Genomic DNA, 15,283 nt, shown 5'->3' with positions numbered 1-15,283 from the left:
AGATCAGGCATCAAAACAACTGGCTGTCCACCCAAAACAAAATCCACTTAAAATTAATGTCCCTGGTTCACAAAGCCCTGAACAATGCTGCACCGAGCTATCTCTGTAACAAATTCACAAAAAGAAACCACACGCGCCCTGCCAGGACCTCAAATGCCAATAGCCTCATAATTCCAAGATTCAGGCTATCCAAGGCTGGGGGCAGCAGCTTGCAGATTCAAGCGGCCCAATTATGGAACTCTCTGCCAAACCCTCTACGGGAGGAGCAGCCCTTTCCGAAATTCAGAACCAACTACATCAACCTGCTAAGGTCGGCCAATGATTAGCCTATTGGTGCACTCTTATCCTCATTCAACCCTAGCACATACACATCACTATCCTGTTCTCCCTTGATCTTATGGACCGCCTCACTCTGCCCACCCAGCCGATGAGCTAACGTCCATTTAGTGCCTGTACATATATTGTCTTTATTGTATTTTGTATACATTTTGCATGTACTTTGTGTGCAAATTGTAATTGCCTCCTATCTGTGATATAATGTATTTTGTACATAGTATGCAACTATTGACCTTACCCTGTAACTTAAGCTTCGCATTTTCTGTACTGCTGCGCCCAGCTAGGTGTAATGCGCACCTTCGGGTCTTGTGCGCATTACAAGTGATTAAAGCAAACAAACAAACAATGAGCACTGCTCACAAGTCTGCAACAGGATTTTGAATGCACCATTAGTTTCTCACTTTCTTAGGCTCGGGCACGATGTGTCCAAGTTAAGGTGGTTTTGCATTGAGAAGGTCCAGGAATCATCCAGTGTTGCACGGAAGCTAAGTTATAAAGAACAACTGTGGAACATTCTATTGAAGACACTTGAAAGTGGTCTCAATTCTGTGGATGAGTGGGACTGGGCAGAGACTTCGTTTCCTAATCTCTTTAGCTCATTTTTCTTGCCCACCCTCATGGTGGTGTCTTACCTTATGGTGCATGGCTCATTTATTGTTAATTTCATTCTTTATACTGTCAAATGCATTTTGGGTATTTAGTGCATACCTTATCTGGGCCAAGTGCATTTTTGTCTTAGGGGCCATCATCCATCGTGTGACCTGCATAATGTGGACACTGTGCACAGCTAGTCTTTATTGCTAGATGCCACACCTCCACTATAGCTGTTAGTGTTAGTGTTATTTTTATTAACAGCCAGCTATGGCCCAGGCACACATAGCCCTCGTTTGCCATTGGGTTCAGCAGTTTACTTTAAGTAGTCTGTTTCCTGGCTCATAGGGACTGTGCCGTTTACTTTTAATACTATTGAATTTGTCATCCATCATTTTTATTTGCCTTGGAGTACACTTAAGCATTAAGCAGTACTCTGGGCAGCAGGTGTCCATAGTAACACGTCCATGTCTATTCCAACATTGCAGCTCCACTTGTTCCCATTTGGGAGCCCGTTGTTCATTTTCCTGGCCCTGGCTCTGGCCCTAGAGCACGTTCACCTGCTGCGCACCTGGTTCATTCCTTTCCCATCCATCATTGAGTGAGACGGCGGTCGTCGGGTTTCTGAAGTACCTTTCTGGACATCTCGGCTGAGCTTCTGAGTGGTACGTTCTGCCCGCTGAATACTTTGGCAGATTTATGTATTTGTTGTTCAAATCCATGTGAGCTTCCACCTTCGCTGCTCCGTGCAGCTCTCGTTTTGCTTTTGATGTGCTTATTCCTTTCCGATCCTGGCTGCTGCTGTTTTACTGGATGCCTAACATTAGGCAAGCTGTCAATTCCGATACTGGTTTTTCACAGTGTGTGAGATTTGGCGTTCATTTTACATCGGGTGCGTTTGTCAGACTTCCTGTTTTTCTAAATCTAGTACGGTAAACTCCGTTTTTTTCCCAGATGTTACACTTCAGACACATGTTTCGGCTTTGTGCAGGATCGTGCTTTCATTTCATTTCCATTTTGTTTTCCTTTTTTGTGTGCTTCTCTCATGTAGTGCCTGATCGCTGTTGCAGGTGTTTCTGCCCAGTAGAAGGCCTTCCTCCAATGTAGCCACTACTGTCATTTCTTGTGACTTTAAGTGGATCCGTGTTTGGCCCAGCGGCACTCAAACATCGGTTGGGTGTGTGCTTGGGCACATGTTTGGTGCTGCATGCTTCTAATTCGTGTCATGCTTGTGATCGCTCCAGGTACCAAAAACATTTTCTTTTTTTAAAAAACGTTATTAAGTTTTATATTCATAAACGCACACAGCAAAACACAACCCCAACCGACTCCCTGTGCCCCCACCAACACCCCTCCAACCCCCACAAACCCCAAGAAAGCACAGTACATCCAGAGACGTCTTTATGGGAGGGCAAAAGGGGCACTTGCCCAGGGCCCCCATCTTGGAGAGGGCCCCCACAAGGCTACCTAATCTAAATTAAGATTCCATTGTTCACCAGACTTAAATAGCACACGCCAGGAGATTTTATGGCATGCTGCTGAGGCGCTAAACCTATTGCCTGTCTGTTTTGACAAGTTCATTCTGCCTTGATCAATTAATCATGTAATGCTTTCTGTGTTCACTGTGGAATACAGAGTTTGTGTGTTCCGTACTGCACAACTTCTGTAGCATTCTTTCCTTATTGTGGGAATTATGTTGATCATGTGCAATAGCCAAAGTGGAAATCCATATCCACAAACAACTTTTTGCTTTTTGTATAAAAGTCAAAGGTTTTTCTGCACGTTTATGGATGACAATTTCACAAGCCATTGTTTCGGAAATATTTAAATCTTAAAAAGTACAAAACACATGCCTAGATTAAATCTGTTAAATCACATTGATTGGTATACAGGTACTTATATACTTGTCTTGATGACGGAGAGAATGTAGCTAGAATCATTCCCATTTTGCGTAACAACCTTCTGTAATATTTTGGTTTAAAAAATGGTCAGGTTTGGAAATGTGATTTATGTACTTTGCATGTCAGTTTTATACAATGAGATTGTTTTAGTACATGGTAAGAGCTGGAAAAGAAAGTGTTCAGATCCAGAAATTACAGAGTTTGCACAAATCCCAGCTTCACTCCTTAAGCAATATGTGATCCTGGGCAATCTCATTTAATCTTGTATTGCCTAAACTCTCAGTGTTGCCAGTCCCTAAACTTTTCGAAATTGTCATCCCCTCAGTGTGATGTCCTTCTCAGAGTATGATCTTCATAAAAGATTCACTCATGGTTTCACTGGCTATAGGGTTGCTTCCAATATAATTCTGCACACCATAGGCACTTTTTCCCTTGATCTCTAATGGCAACACTATTTGAAAACCATGTCCCACTTCTAATCGCAGTCTGTCTGGATAGATACACTTTCCTGGTAGCTTCTAATCTGCATCCACTATCCATGCTATCCTATGTCTAACTTTCTCCTTCCTTACAATTGGTCTACTCTATCCATGCTTGAGCACTTTTGCATTCTCTGAGTCAGCTAATGTGTGCTCTCTGCCTTTTCTTGGTTACATGTACCTTTTACATACAGTACTGCATTAATACTACGGGCTGCATACCTTCCCGGATGATCTTGATAAAATGTATCCTGTTACTATACTAGAAATGAAGTAACCTCTTCGTAGATTGCTAATGTTGGCCTTCAAATGCTACTTGTTTATCAATCTGATTAGAGCAAGCATGAAGAGGGTAAGGGGACTTAAAGGGAGTAAACATGCTTATTTTGAATGCTGCGAGGCTGCATGTCTACCTATGGGTTTTGCTCACGGTGGAGGACCGGGGGGCAGGGGGGTGCCACCAGATATACTTGATCACTTAATTCCTTTGTTTTGATTGAGGGGGGGCCCCAAAGATGTCCATGCCCAGGGCGCCAAAAAAGCTTAAGATGGCCCTGCCAAAACCTGAACACTTGTAAACAAAATTGTAATGTCCAGCATATGATAAATTAACCTTTCCCCTGATGTCCAAACCTTAAGCTGGTTGCTACCTACTAGAACACAAATATGCCAATAAAAGTAAATACCCTCCTCCCTCCCCTTCCACCAGCACCAGCCAGTCCTCTGAGCTACTCCTTCCCGACTCCCTCAACTGTTTCATGCGCTCAGCCACCCCCACAGCAAATAAAACTCCATTTATTCCCCTTCAGCATCAGGGTTTGCGACGTCTCTGCACATATATGAACGCAAGTGAGCCCAGTAGTCCAATGGCTTGCTTCTGCTAGGTAACATGGAGTCATAAGCAGTTTCACGTCTTTCTCAAGAGTTTAAACAGGATAGCCGTTCATTATAATTATAATGGTTCATTCATAAAGCGCTTAATACCAGGAGTGGTTTCCACGCAAGGGGATCAGGATTCAAACTTGTGTTGCGCTTGTAAGGGAGGAACGGCCACGAGGCCCTCCTCACCTACAGCTCCCTCCCCAGGTGAGGACCATGACTCGGTGGGCGCCCCCTCATGCCACCCGGGCCCAGGTGGAGGAGGATTCACCCGCCGACGACATTGCCCACACGCACCCTGTCTTTGCATTTACCAAAAATTAAGTTAGGCCTAGACGCCATCTTGCCTAGCAAACATGGTGTGAGTTCAGCACACTGTAACGAGGCCCCCACCCTTGGAGGGCCTTTCATGCATCTCTGTCGCCTCAGCAGCCCTGACAGATCCGCTGCGAGTGCGTTCCCATGAGAAAGTCGGAGATGAGCTAAACCCGAGATGCCAACACGGCAACATTATATTAGTAACAATGTGATATTGCACCCCGTATGACCCGGACCGCAAGGCCAGGGTAGCGAGGAAAAAAGCTGAAGCATCACTATCTGAAGAAGGTAGAAAACAATTCAAGTATTGGTATTAATGAACTACCTCTGTTTAAAATGTGAATAAGCCATAAAAATGTAACGTTATATGATATCCCTCCAGGTCTGGACTAATGCTGCTATAACCACGGAGAAAGATGTTGATCAAACGTGTAACCTCTATCTGTAAAAGTGTTTTTCAATAGTATGTAGAAACTTGAACTCATATATGTTTTTTAATTCACCCAAAGCGGCGAGCATCAATCTCTGTAGGCCATAACCTAGATATCCCTCGTATAACGTCTAATGTACATACAATACGCACACAATGTAGTGAATATAATGTTAGGTAATGAAAAGGTACTGGAACCGACTGTATTAAAGAAATGTGTAACGAAATTGAAGTATATATATATGTGTCTAAATAACGTCAAAATAAGGCAGAACAGTATAGAACTTCTGCATCCACTGATCAGCAACGCACGAGGAAAATACCTTTGTGGACATATGCAAGGCCATTCCCTCTCCCACCCCACCAAGCCTGCCAGATAAAAAAACTAAGACTTGTGCCGCGCTCCCTCACCTCCCCCAACCAAGCTGGCGTTACTTCAGAGAGTCAGAGGCCCCGGCGCCGCAACCAAGGCCACAGCCCGCCACCTGTGTTATTTACAGCACGGTAATAAACCCACGGATGAACCCACTGATCTACCAGCACCCTCTCATAAATCCCACGAACCCCCCAAGAATCCTGACCCCGTGTAAGGACGACCCCCATCATTGGGACAAGACACAGAGACCCATCTATATAATAACTTCTAACGCAGCAGACAGACATGTATCATTCGGCCCAGGCCCCAGAGCCCCGTCCCGCGACCTAAAATACCGGTCAATAGGACACAGGTAAATCTCACCCCAACCGACAACCACCAGACCTCTCACGAGGTGCATTCCTCATGTGTTGTGTTTATTTTATAAGATAAGCTGCTGAAGCGATTTATTAATGAACTTAAATGTCATTTTCTGAATAACTGCAGTGTGCATGGCCTAGGGCAAATGAGACAGGAAAGGTATTCGTCATTGTCACAGGCTGCCCCAGCACATCAACACCGCACGGATGACCTCAAGCCGGCCTGCCAGGCCCAACCCAACCCACGAGGCTGACCAGTGACGTCGTCCCGCCAAGACCAACCCCGCTGCAGCAACACCTATAGTTAGTCGACGCCACCCAATCCCAATTGACTTGTGCCCCCTATAGTGTTTAGGTGTTGATGACGTTTTTTGTATTAGAAATACGCCTGTCTTTGCTATTGTCAGGCAGAGCGCTCTCGTAGGTTGCAGAGTTCTTTGCATGCCTTATTCTTGGATAAACTCCCACTTACGCTCACCCGCACTCTGTCTTGGTCTTATTCCCACTACGGGAGAGTCCCTTATTGTCTCTCATTGCGGGGAGGATCGTGCTGAATTGGGGGCGCTTCCCTTCAGTGGTGACCCCGATAGCGTGATATCTCCAAACTATTTTTCCTAACTCCTTCTTAACGACCCCCTTGTGGCACGAGAATCTCCGGTCGAGAAGGGATACGCACGGTGAGCCGTCTCCGGGAGGCCGCCCGCCAACGGCGACCGGCACAATAAGAAGTGCGCACTCAATGAGAAAGGGTACGGGATCCCGATTGGAAAAAAATCCCCTTTGAGTGCCGCTCGCCGGAGCCAGGGGCTGACCGTTGAGTTACCGGTGACGCCGCCTGGACGGACCCAGTTTCGGAGAGTATCGGTTCAAGACGGGCACGTGAGTACCGAGTGCGAGTGATCGTCAAGGGGAAAAGAAGGGGAATTGGGAATAAAAGAACGGGGACAGGTAGAGGAGAAGAATATCGGGGGTCTACTACAGACGGGTCTTGAAACTTTCTTTATTCTTTCTTTTGCATATGGCCATTAGGAGTAAGAAATAAGTGACGTGGTAGAAGTGACGGAAACCTAGCTCCGAGAGGGGGTGGAAGGCGGCGCCGCATAGTGCTATCTAGACTAGTACTGGGAATATATGAAGAAGTGAGAAATAAGTTATTGGTGTCTAGCAAAAGGAGACACCGGGAATATTTTTTTTAGTGATTGTGCTCTCTCTCTCTATTTCTTCTTTTTCCATTTCCACGGGGTAGGGGGCGAAAATGAGAAGGGTATAAAGAAGTTAGAACATCTTAAAAAGTGGGGACTCAGTAGTGGCACGTACAGACGTGAACACAGTAACCCTAGCAGGAAAACAGGGACAGCTGGCTAGGGAGGAAAGGGAGGAGAAAGACAAAAGTGTGAGTGGAAAGCATTGTGAAGGGTGCGCGCACCGTACGAGTGTTAGAGACGAACGGGTGGCCGCGAGGTGGTGTCAGAGAGTGTGGCCATAACCAGTACTTGATCAATTACAAGTGAGATCACATAAGAGTGCCTGGGAATGGGAAGGAGATGAGATATGGTGAGTGAGAAGAGATTTGTGCAGTGAATAACAGTGGGTGATAATTTTGAGAGGTCCGCTCTTGTCTGTGCCATAAAGGTATACATACGCATATTTACACCTAATAAAAAGTAACGAAGGCGAACGCGGTAGCGCTAGCGATTTAGAGGATGGGGGCTGAAACTCCCTTGTCACACATTTGTAAGAGCTTGCCGGGATATGCTGAACGCATAAATAAATATCATGATCAATGGTTAACAGAATTGAAAGGGGAGGGGTTGCCCCAGATTTGGCCAGAAGGAGGGTCTTTTGACAAAAGCGTTCTTGATATGGTATGTACATGTATTCGCCTCAAGTATAAGGGAAAACAATGGCAAAATAGGAAGGAGATATTAGATCTTTGGAGATTGTTCGAGGAAGTACCCCCACCCAAAGCTCCAGCTCCAAATATTGATTTACCTTCCACCACAGACAATCCACTAATGATCCCGCGAGAGGAAAAGGACCAGTTAAGTACAGAACAGCCTGCGGAAGTGGTTATGTTGTACCCAATATTACCTAAACCAGCCCCTGCAGCAGGATATAGCGACCCGATTTATGTGCCTCCCCCTTCGACCAGCACGCCACAAAGACCAACTGCACCCCCACCATACGAAAACACCAGAGAGCGCGCCCAGGGAGGCACACAGAGGGTGGACATAGAGAAGTTAACGAGTGACTTAGAGTCGAGGCTTACAGTGGCAAGAGATGAACTCTCAAGAATAAAAGACATATGTGAACGCACAGCATGCGCCCCCACGCAATCTGGACGCACGTCTAGAGCGTCGAGCGAAAGTAGACAAATTGAGGAAGGATGGAAAAAGGGGGAAATACTGTTCAGAATTGAGGAAGAACCGACCAGGATAATAGAAGTAGGGACAGCAGAAGGAAGCATTGGTGACATCTCGCGAGAGAGAGGGATCAGAGAGGATTTGTTATGTGATGTCAGAGGAGGGGGGGATGAGAGTGATAGATTGAGCATGGCAGTAGGAGGAGACGGCGAGGAGCTAGATGGTGCATGTTCACTGGGGACTATAGAAGATGAATGGATGGGACGACTAAGAAATAGGGTGGGGAAGATGGCGTCATTAGAGTCAGCAGTGACTAAGGAAAAGGAAGCTGCAACGGCAAAAGGGAAATTACAACTCCCATTACTCCACAGGGGGGGCGGGAGGCCAAACTATATACCGTGGGCTCAGATGGACAAGGCTAATTTAATGAAATTACTACCACAGCTGTCAGGAGGGGCAAGCAAGTGGATATATGCATTTGAGAAACATACCGCTGGTATACCGCTGGCAGTAGGCGATGTGAAAAGCCTACTAGTGTCCGCAGTAGGGGATCAGGCAGACAGAGTATGGGCTAAAGCGGGTTTTCCAGCTGTAACTTTAGAGTGTGATCGCCATGATGGGGCTTCTTTTAACACCGTGCGAGCAAGGGTGTGGGACGCACTGCGGGAAACCTTCCCAGATACCCCTGATTTGCAGTCAGTAATGCAATGTACCATGAATGACGGGGAGGACGCTATGGATTACATTCTCCGGGTGCAGGAGATGTGGAGAGCGGAAACGGGTACGCCCTGGCACCAATCCACGTCTCTATTTTACTTCATCATTAAGAGAGGGCTCCCAAAGGAAGTGCAAAAGGCACTAGATAAAATAGCAGGTGTTGAGGCAAAAGGCTGGCCGGAGATCCAAAGCATAATAGTACACCATTGTAAACGGATCAAAGAAAGAGAGAGGGAAGTAGCACAGAAAAGGTTGGCGGATGAGGCGAAGTTGGTGCAATCAAAATTGGTGAAGGTCGCAGCAGCGGTAGCGGGACTCCCACTCATACGGGAGGGAGAGGAAGGAGAGGAGGGGCAAATAGCAATACAAGGAAGAATAGCAGCGAATTGGGCAGGACAAGGGCAACGACAGTGGACAGAGCAGGAGCAGAACGGAGGTCCAACGTGGCAAGAGTGGGCCCCAAGAGGAGGAAGAGGTGGGTACAGGGGTCGAAGAGGAGGACAAGGGTATGGAGGAATGGGAGGAAATGGGTGGCAGGGTCCCAGAGGTCCACAGGGGAGCTGTTGGAATTGTGGGAGATGGGGGCATTACTCAAGAGAATGCAGGAGCAGACAAAACAACGGTTTCCAAGAGATAGAACAGTACGGACACCCCCATCCAGGAAGCCCCTACGGCCTCCCCATGGGACAATACCAGCAACCAGACAATGTAGTACAAAGGAGTAACGCACAACTACACGGACATCAGTACCGAACACAAACCAGCCCACAGAATAATGACAATGTGCACTACACGCCTGGTAACACTTTCGCCACAGTAGCTAATGGGGCACCCGCCCCCGCACCTTACAGTGGAGTGTCAGTAGTTTCGGGGAACATTTTCGATCAAGGGGGGGCAATGAGACACCCCGCATAGGACAGCCCACAGAGAGCACTTGCGTGTCCAGTACTGTCTACGACCCACAATGCATCAGAGGAACCATTGATAGGAGCGCAGATAGGAGACAAGCAATTCATATTCATGGTGGATTCGGGAGCGGAGAAATCATGCATTAGAGAGGGCCGGTTCCCGTTATCTAATAGAACGTTAGAGACGCAGGGGTTCTCTGGGGCTGTAATTGAAGTACCTTACACAGAGGTATTGGATGTGACAGTGGGGGGTAAAACAGTGAAAGCACCCTTACTGTACTATGAAAACTCTCCCATCAACTTACTGGGGAGAGATCTCTTGAGCAAACTAAACATGACAATATCATTCACAGGGAGCGGTATCGTATGTTCAACGCCAGGCATATGCCCCCTCCGTATATTAGCAGTAATACACGGCCACACAATCATGAAAGAGATAAGAGGGGTACCAAGAAATGAGGAGATGTTTGTTGAAGGTATGAGAACATTGGCTCTCATAGTACCAGAACTAAAAAGGGTGGAGTGGAGGATCCCAGCAGAATTCCTTTTCCGTCCCATAGCAAGCCCTGACACTGCTCTTGGGGCAGTACTATCGTTGGATTTGCATGCAATACATGTATCAGCAAACAGAATATGTGTGATTGGTATTGACATGGAAGGGTGTGAGTGGCGGACAGTATTGTGTACAAATGCAAATATCCCGCTGAGAGAGCTCTCGGACGAGGAGCTATTTTCTGACACTGAGGGAGATGGTGAAGTAGTGATGGAACTGGCAATGCCCTGCGACATTGTAGTTACAGCCAGACAAACTAAGGTTGAACTAATGGCGGTAGTAGGAGCACCGCACACATTTTTTGATGAAGACATGAGGTCAGTACCCACTAACTTATGGACTAATGGCCCCCACGATGTAGGGTTGCTGCATGAAGTTCAGCCTGTGGTGATAAAAGTAAAACAGGGAGCAATACTACCCCGGGTGAAACAATATCCACTGTCGCGAGAAGCAGAAGAAGGGATCAGAGAGACAATAGAAGCACTGCTAGCACAGGGTATAATCGTGCCCTCAAACTCCCCATGCAACACATGCATTTATCCAATCAAAAAAGCGAAGGGGGGTTCATGGAGGATGATACAAAATTTACGCCCACTGAACGATGTGGTAATGAAGGAGTTCCCTTTAGTCCCGAACCCGGCGACAATACTGTGCAACATTCCAAAAGTAGCATCACACTTCACAGTAATTGACTTAAAAAATGCTTTTTTTTCGATTCCCTTAGCAGAAGAGAGCAGGTACTTGACAGCATTTACATTGGGAGGAAGGAGGTTCGAACACTGCAGACTACCACAAGGATATTGCGAGAGCCCAAGCATATTTAACAGGGTACTACATGAAGATCTGGGGAATTTGTCTGTAGAAAGCACAGTGATTCAGTACGTTGATGATTTATTGGTTTGTGCACAGGATGAGGAAGAGTGTAGACAGGACTCGATAACACTCTTGACATTATTGGCCAATAAGGGGTACAAGGTGGACAAGGGGAAATTACAATACTGTCTGACAGAGGTCCTATACTTGGGTCAGTTGATATCAAAGGATGGCAAGCGAATTATACCAGACAGGGCACAGGCGATTAGAACAATTGGGGAGCCCAAAACAGTAAAAGAAATGCAGAAATTTCTGGGTATGTGTAACTATTGCCGAGCATGGATATTGGACTATGCGGCGTACACAAGGCCCTTGCTACAGGCACTGAAAGAAGCACAACAAGAACACAAACACATAGAATGGACAGAGGTGATGAACACAGCATTTAACTCACTAAAAGAGCTGATATCAAGCGCTCCAGTACTAGCAAATCCAGATTATGGGCGCGAATTCTTCTTATTTTCACACTGCAAAGGAACACTGATGACAGCAGTACTGACACAGAAAACATCTTTAGGGCACAAACCACTCGCTTACTATAGCGGCACCCTAGACGCAGTAATGAAAGGTCATTTCGCGTGCGAGCAATCCCTAGCTGCAGCCGCGTTCGCAATTGAAAAAAGTGCCACGATAGTGATGGGCTGCCCGGTGACACTGTTTGTGGAACACTCACTTTTTGCAATATTAGAGCGAACAAAGAGCACATTGACAACACAACGCGCCACAGCATATGAGATAATACTGTCCAGCGCTAACATCCATATAGTAAGATGTAAAACAGTGAACCCAGCCACATTCATCACAGAGGCATGCACCGTAGAGGACATGCAAAACCACAACTGCGCCACGTACACAGGTGACGAAAGTAAGGATCCAGTGATTTTTGAAAATGCCCTGACCGAGGGTGAGGTGTATTTTGTGGACGGGTCAGCATCAATAGACATGGAGACAGGAGAAAAGCATGTGGGTATGGCAGTGGTACGATTAGAGGAAGATGAATATGAGATACTAGTACAACACCGCCTCCCATCACACTATTCAGCGCAAGCAGCAGAACTAATAGCGCTAATAGAAGCATTGCATGCCGCCAAGGGGTGCGCAGTGACCATATATACAGACTCAGCATACATGACAACAACAGTTCACGGTGGGTTAGCCCGGTGGGGGCGGAGAGGGTTCCGACTAGCAGACGGAACGCCAGTCCAGCATGCAGAATTATTGAAAGAACTGATTGAGGCCCTGCAAGACCCCACGGCAGTGGCCATCGTAAAATGTCAAGCTCATACCACCAATACAGATTTTGTATCTTTGGGGAACGCGGCAGCAGACGCCGCTGCCAAAGCAGCTTCATATCTACAAAAAGGTGAAATAGGAGAGTACATGTTGCACCACACAGCAAGCCAAGAGGTCCCCACAGGATACAACATGATGTCCACACAGGAGATAATAGAGCTGCAAGAGGGAGCTAGTGCAGAGGAAAAATTGCTGTGGACTAAGAGAGGATGCAGCAAATCACCGACTGATTTATTGTGGCGACAAGAGAGTTCAGGAAAAGTGGTAATGCCAATTACGCTGCTAGAAACAGCATTTCAACAACTACACTTTCCCGCACACAACACAAAGAAACACATAATGGCAGAGATACAAGAAGATTGGTTTGCACCTTGCCTCCAGGAACACGTCACAAGGTTAGCCCTAGAATGCACGACATGTCAAATTTACAACTCAGGTATGACATTGCGTACACTAAGGGGTACGATACCAAAACCAAGTGGCCCATTCAGAGAGCTCCACATTGATTATGTAGACATGGGAGAAAGGTGTAACGGGGCTCGATACATGATTGTGGTTGTATGTCCATTTTCGAGGTGGGTGGAGGCAGGCCCATGTGCCCGCCCTGACGCGAAGGGCGCCGCGAAGTTCCTAGTGCGGGAAGTGTTTCCGCGCTGGGGAATTTGCGACGTTATTCGCTCAGATAACGGGACGCATTTTGTTAATGAATTATTTAAAGAAGTGACTACATTATTGGGAATAAAGCACAAATTATGTTCGATTTATCATCCTCAAAGTAATGGCGTCGTGGAAAAGATAAATGGCCTGTTAAAAAGCAGATTATCAAAACTTTGTTTTTCCCTTAAAAAGACTTGGATGTACTGCCTGCCTTTGGCCTTGTTTGAACTACGAAACCAGCCAAGTAAGGACCACCATTTGTCCCCGCACGAGATCGTCACGGGAAGAAGAATGCACACAGCGCATTCGCCTCTCCGTGAGCGTTCTGATGCACACAGAAGCGCAGCTATATTGGGGGAGGAGTTCACAGAATACCTGCGAAAACTGACACGGGCAGCGCGCGTAATTGCAAAGCAACTAGCCCCCCCCTCGACAAGAGAGGAGGGGAACGCGACTGAACCAAACAGGTTGCCTGAAAAACCACTACAGCTAATGCCTGGTGACCTTATATATGTTAGAAGTTTTGTGCGGAGGTGGAACGCACCACGTTTCCATGGCCCCTATGAGGTAGTGTTTTGCACGCCTACAGCAGTAAAGGTGAAGGGCCTGCGATATTGGGTGCATTTGACAGACGTACGTAAAGCTTACAGCGCTGCGGAGAGTGAGGTGCAGGACGAGGCACAGGCAACAGCGGACGATGAAGTTGTGCGGAATGAATGATTGGAATTTTGTGTGCATTATGAGATGAACAGTGAACACAATTAGCGCGCAACAAATGTCCTGGACCAAAACATGTACATATGTATATGCAAATTTTCTTTTTATTACAATTTTTGAAAGTTTTGCGTGGGGTTCTTTTTTCCTCTCCTGTGCTCTTTAAGATGTTTTTTTTTTATTTATTGTTGTTTTTAAACTGTCATGTTTTTTATTATTTATATATATATATAGTAAGGTACGAATAATGATGCTTGAAAGGCTACCTTGTCTGTCAACACACCCCCTCCCTCACCCAACCCTATATTTTATCACCGAAACGTTACAACGTGGAAAGGTTTACATGTTTGTATTTAATGAACTCTTGTGTCTCAAACAGGATTTATCATGGCATCGAATGGGCAGCCTGCAACTAATAGATATGTTAGATTTAGAGAAATGTTAGTGGCTAGATTAACATATTCATTTGAATGTGGTTTATCAATGTGTGCTATCGTGTTCTTCATCTCAATGTTTTGTCTGGTATTACACTGGGTTATAGCGTTCATCTCTACCGAGATGAACGAGGGGGGAGGGGGGAACAACACCACCCTTGCCCCTGGAACGAAAACAATTCCGACTGTAAGTATCAAAGAAGGTGATTTCTTGATCTGGGATGGATCACACTTTGTGTGGGGATACTATACTACACCACCCACTGCTGTCCTGTCACAATCAAGAACCAAAAATGTAAATAATGACACAATGTCCCAACCTGGAACATACAACAACCGCACGATCCCTCCCGCCCCAATTCCAAACAACGATCTCTTGTTTATTAAGGAGGATGGAAAAGTGATTATGATGACAGAACACAAGTCCCTATATGAAGAATTAGAAAAGGGGGGTGGGAGGGAGAAAGGGGGGCCTGGTTTTTCACCTACTATAACGAGAAGGTACAGAAGAAGGGAGAAAAGTAGGCGGAGAAGAGAGACTGGTGGAAAAGGGTATGATGAGTATTATGGGCTAGGGTTAGACAAAATGGAAGACCCACGACACCCTCACCAAGCAAATAAATGGTATGCAGATATGAGCACAACAGCCAAACAAACAACCAATGAGAGCTGTTATGTCTGCTCACTTATCCCCCATGCATCAGGCACACCTAAAGTATTGTTGCCACGAGAATTGCCCATTGTGGATGCCCAATGTCTCCTTCATCTCACGCTGTGTAGAATAAAGAACACTTTCCAAGCACACGATGTCTCTTTCAGAATGCTACAGAACAACAAAACGTGCTATTCGCAAGCGTCTGGAGTGATCTGTCTTAAAGAACCTTTCTTTGCAATACAAGGGACACTGTTTTCCGAAAACAAATGGAAAGACGAAGAAGTGCTGTGCAAGGCAGAAGCACTGAAAGGTGTCCAACCGGACAAGTTGCGGTGGATGGAAAGAACGTGCTTGCCAATATGGAAAGAACACATCCCTAAACTAACATGGGTAACAGCGATGGAGAAACCCTTCAAGCTACAAAGTGAAATACAAAACGAACTATGT

At 46.2% G+C, this 15,283-nt stretch overlaps 1 protein-coding gene across 5 annotated transcripts in view; it reads right to left on the bottom strand.

Moving 5' to 3' along the window:
• The window catches only part of SPIRE1 (spire type actin nucleation factor 1), an 871,368-nt gene that overhangs the window by 55,756 nt on the left and 800,329 nt on the right, over positions 1–15,283 (bottom strand). The window lies entirely within an intron of this gene.

Source organism: Ambystoma mexicanum, chromosome 5q, assembly GCF_040938575.1.
Source record: "Ambystoma mexicanum isolate Mex_15411 chromosome 5q, UKY_AmexF1_1, whole genome shotgun sequence".
In the NCBI taxonomy this organism is placed as follows: Eukaryota; Metazoa; Chordata; class Amphibia; order Caudata; family Ambystomatidae; genus Ambystoma; species Ambystoma mexicanum.
This window is presented reverse-complemented; position numbering and strand designations above follow the sequence as displayed.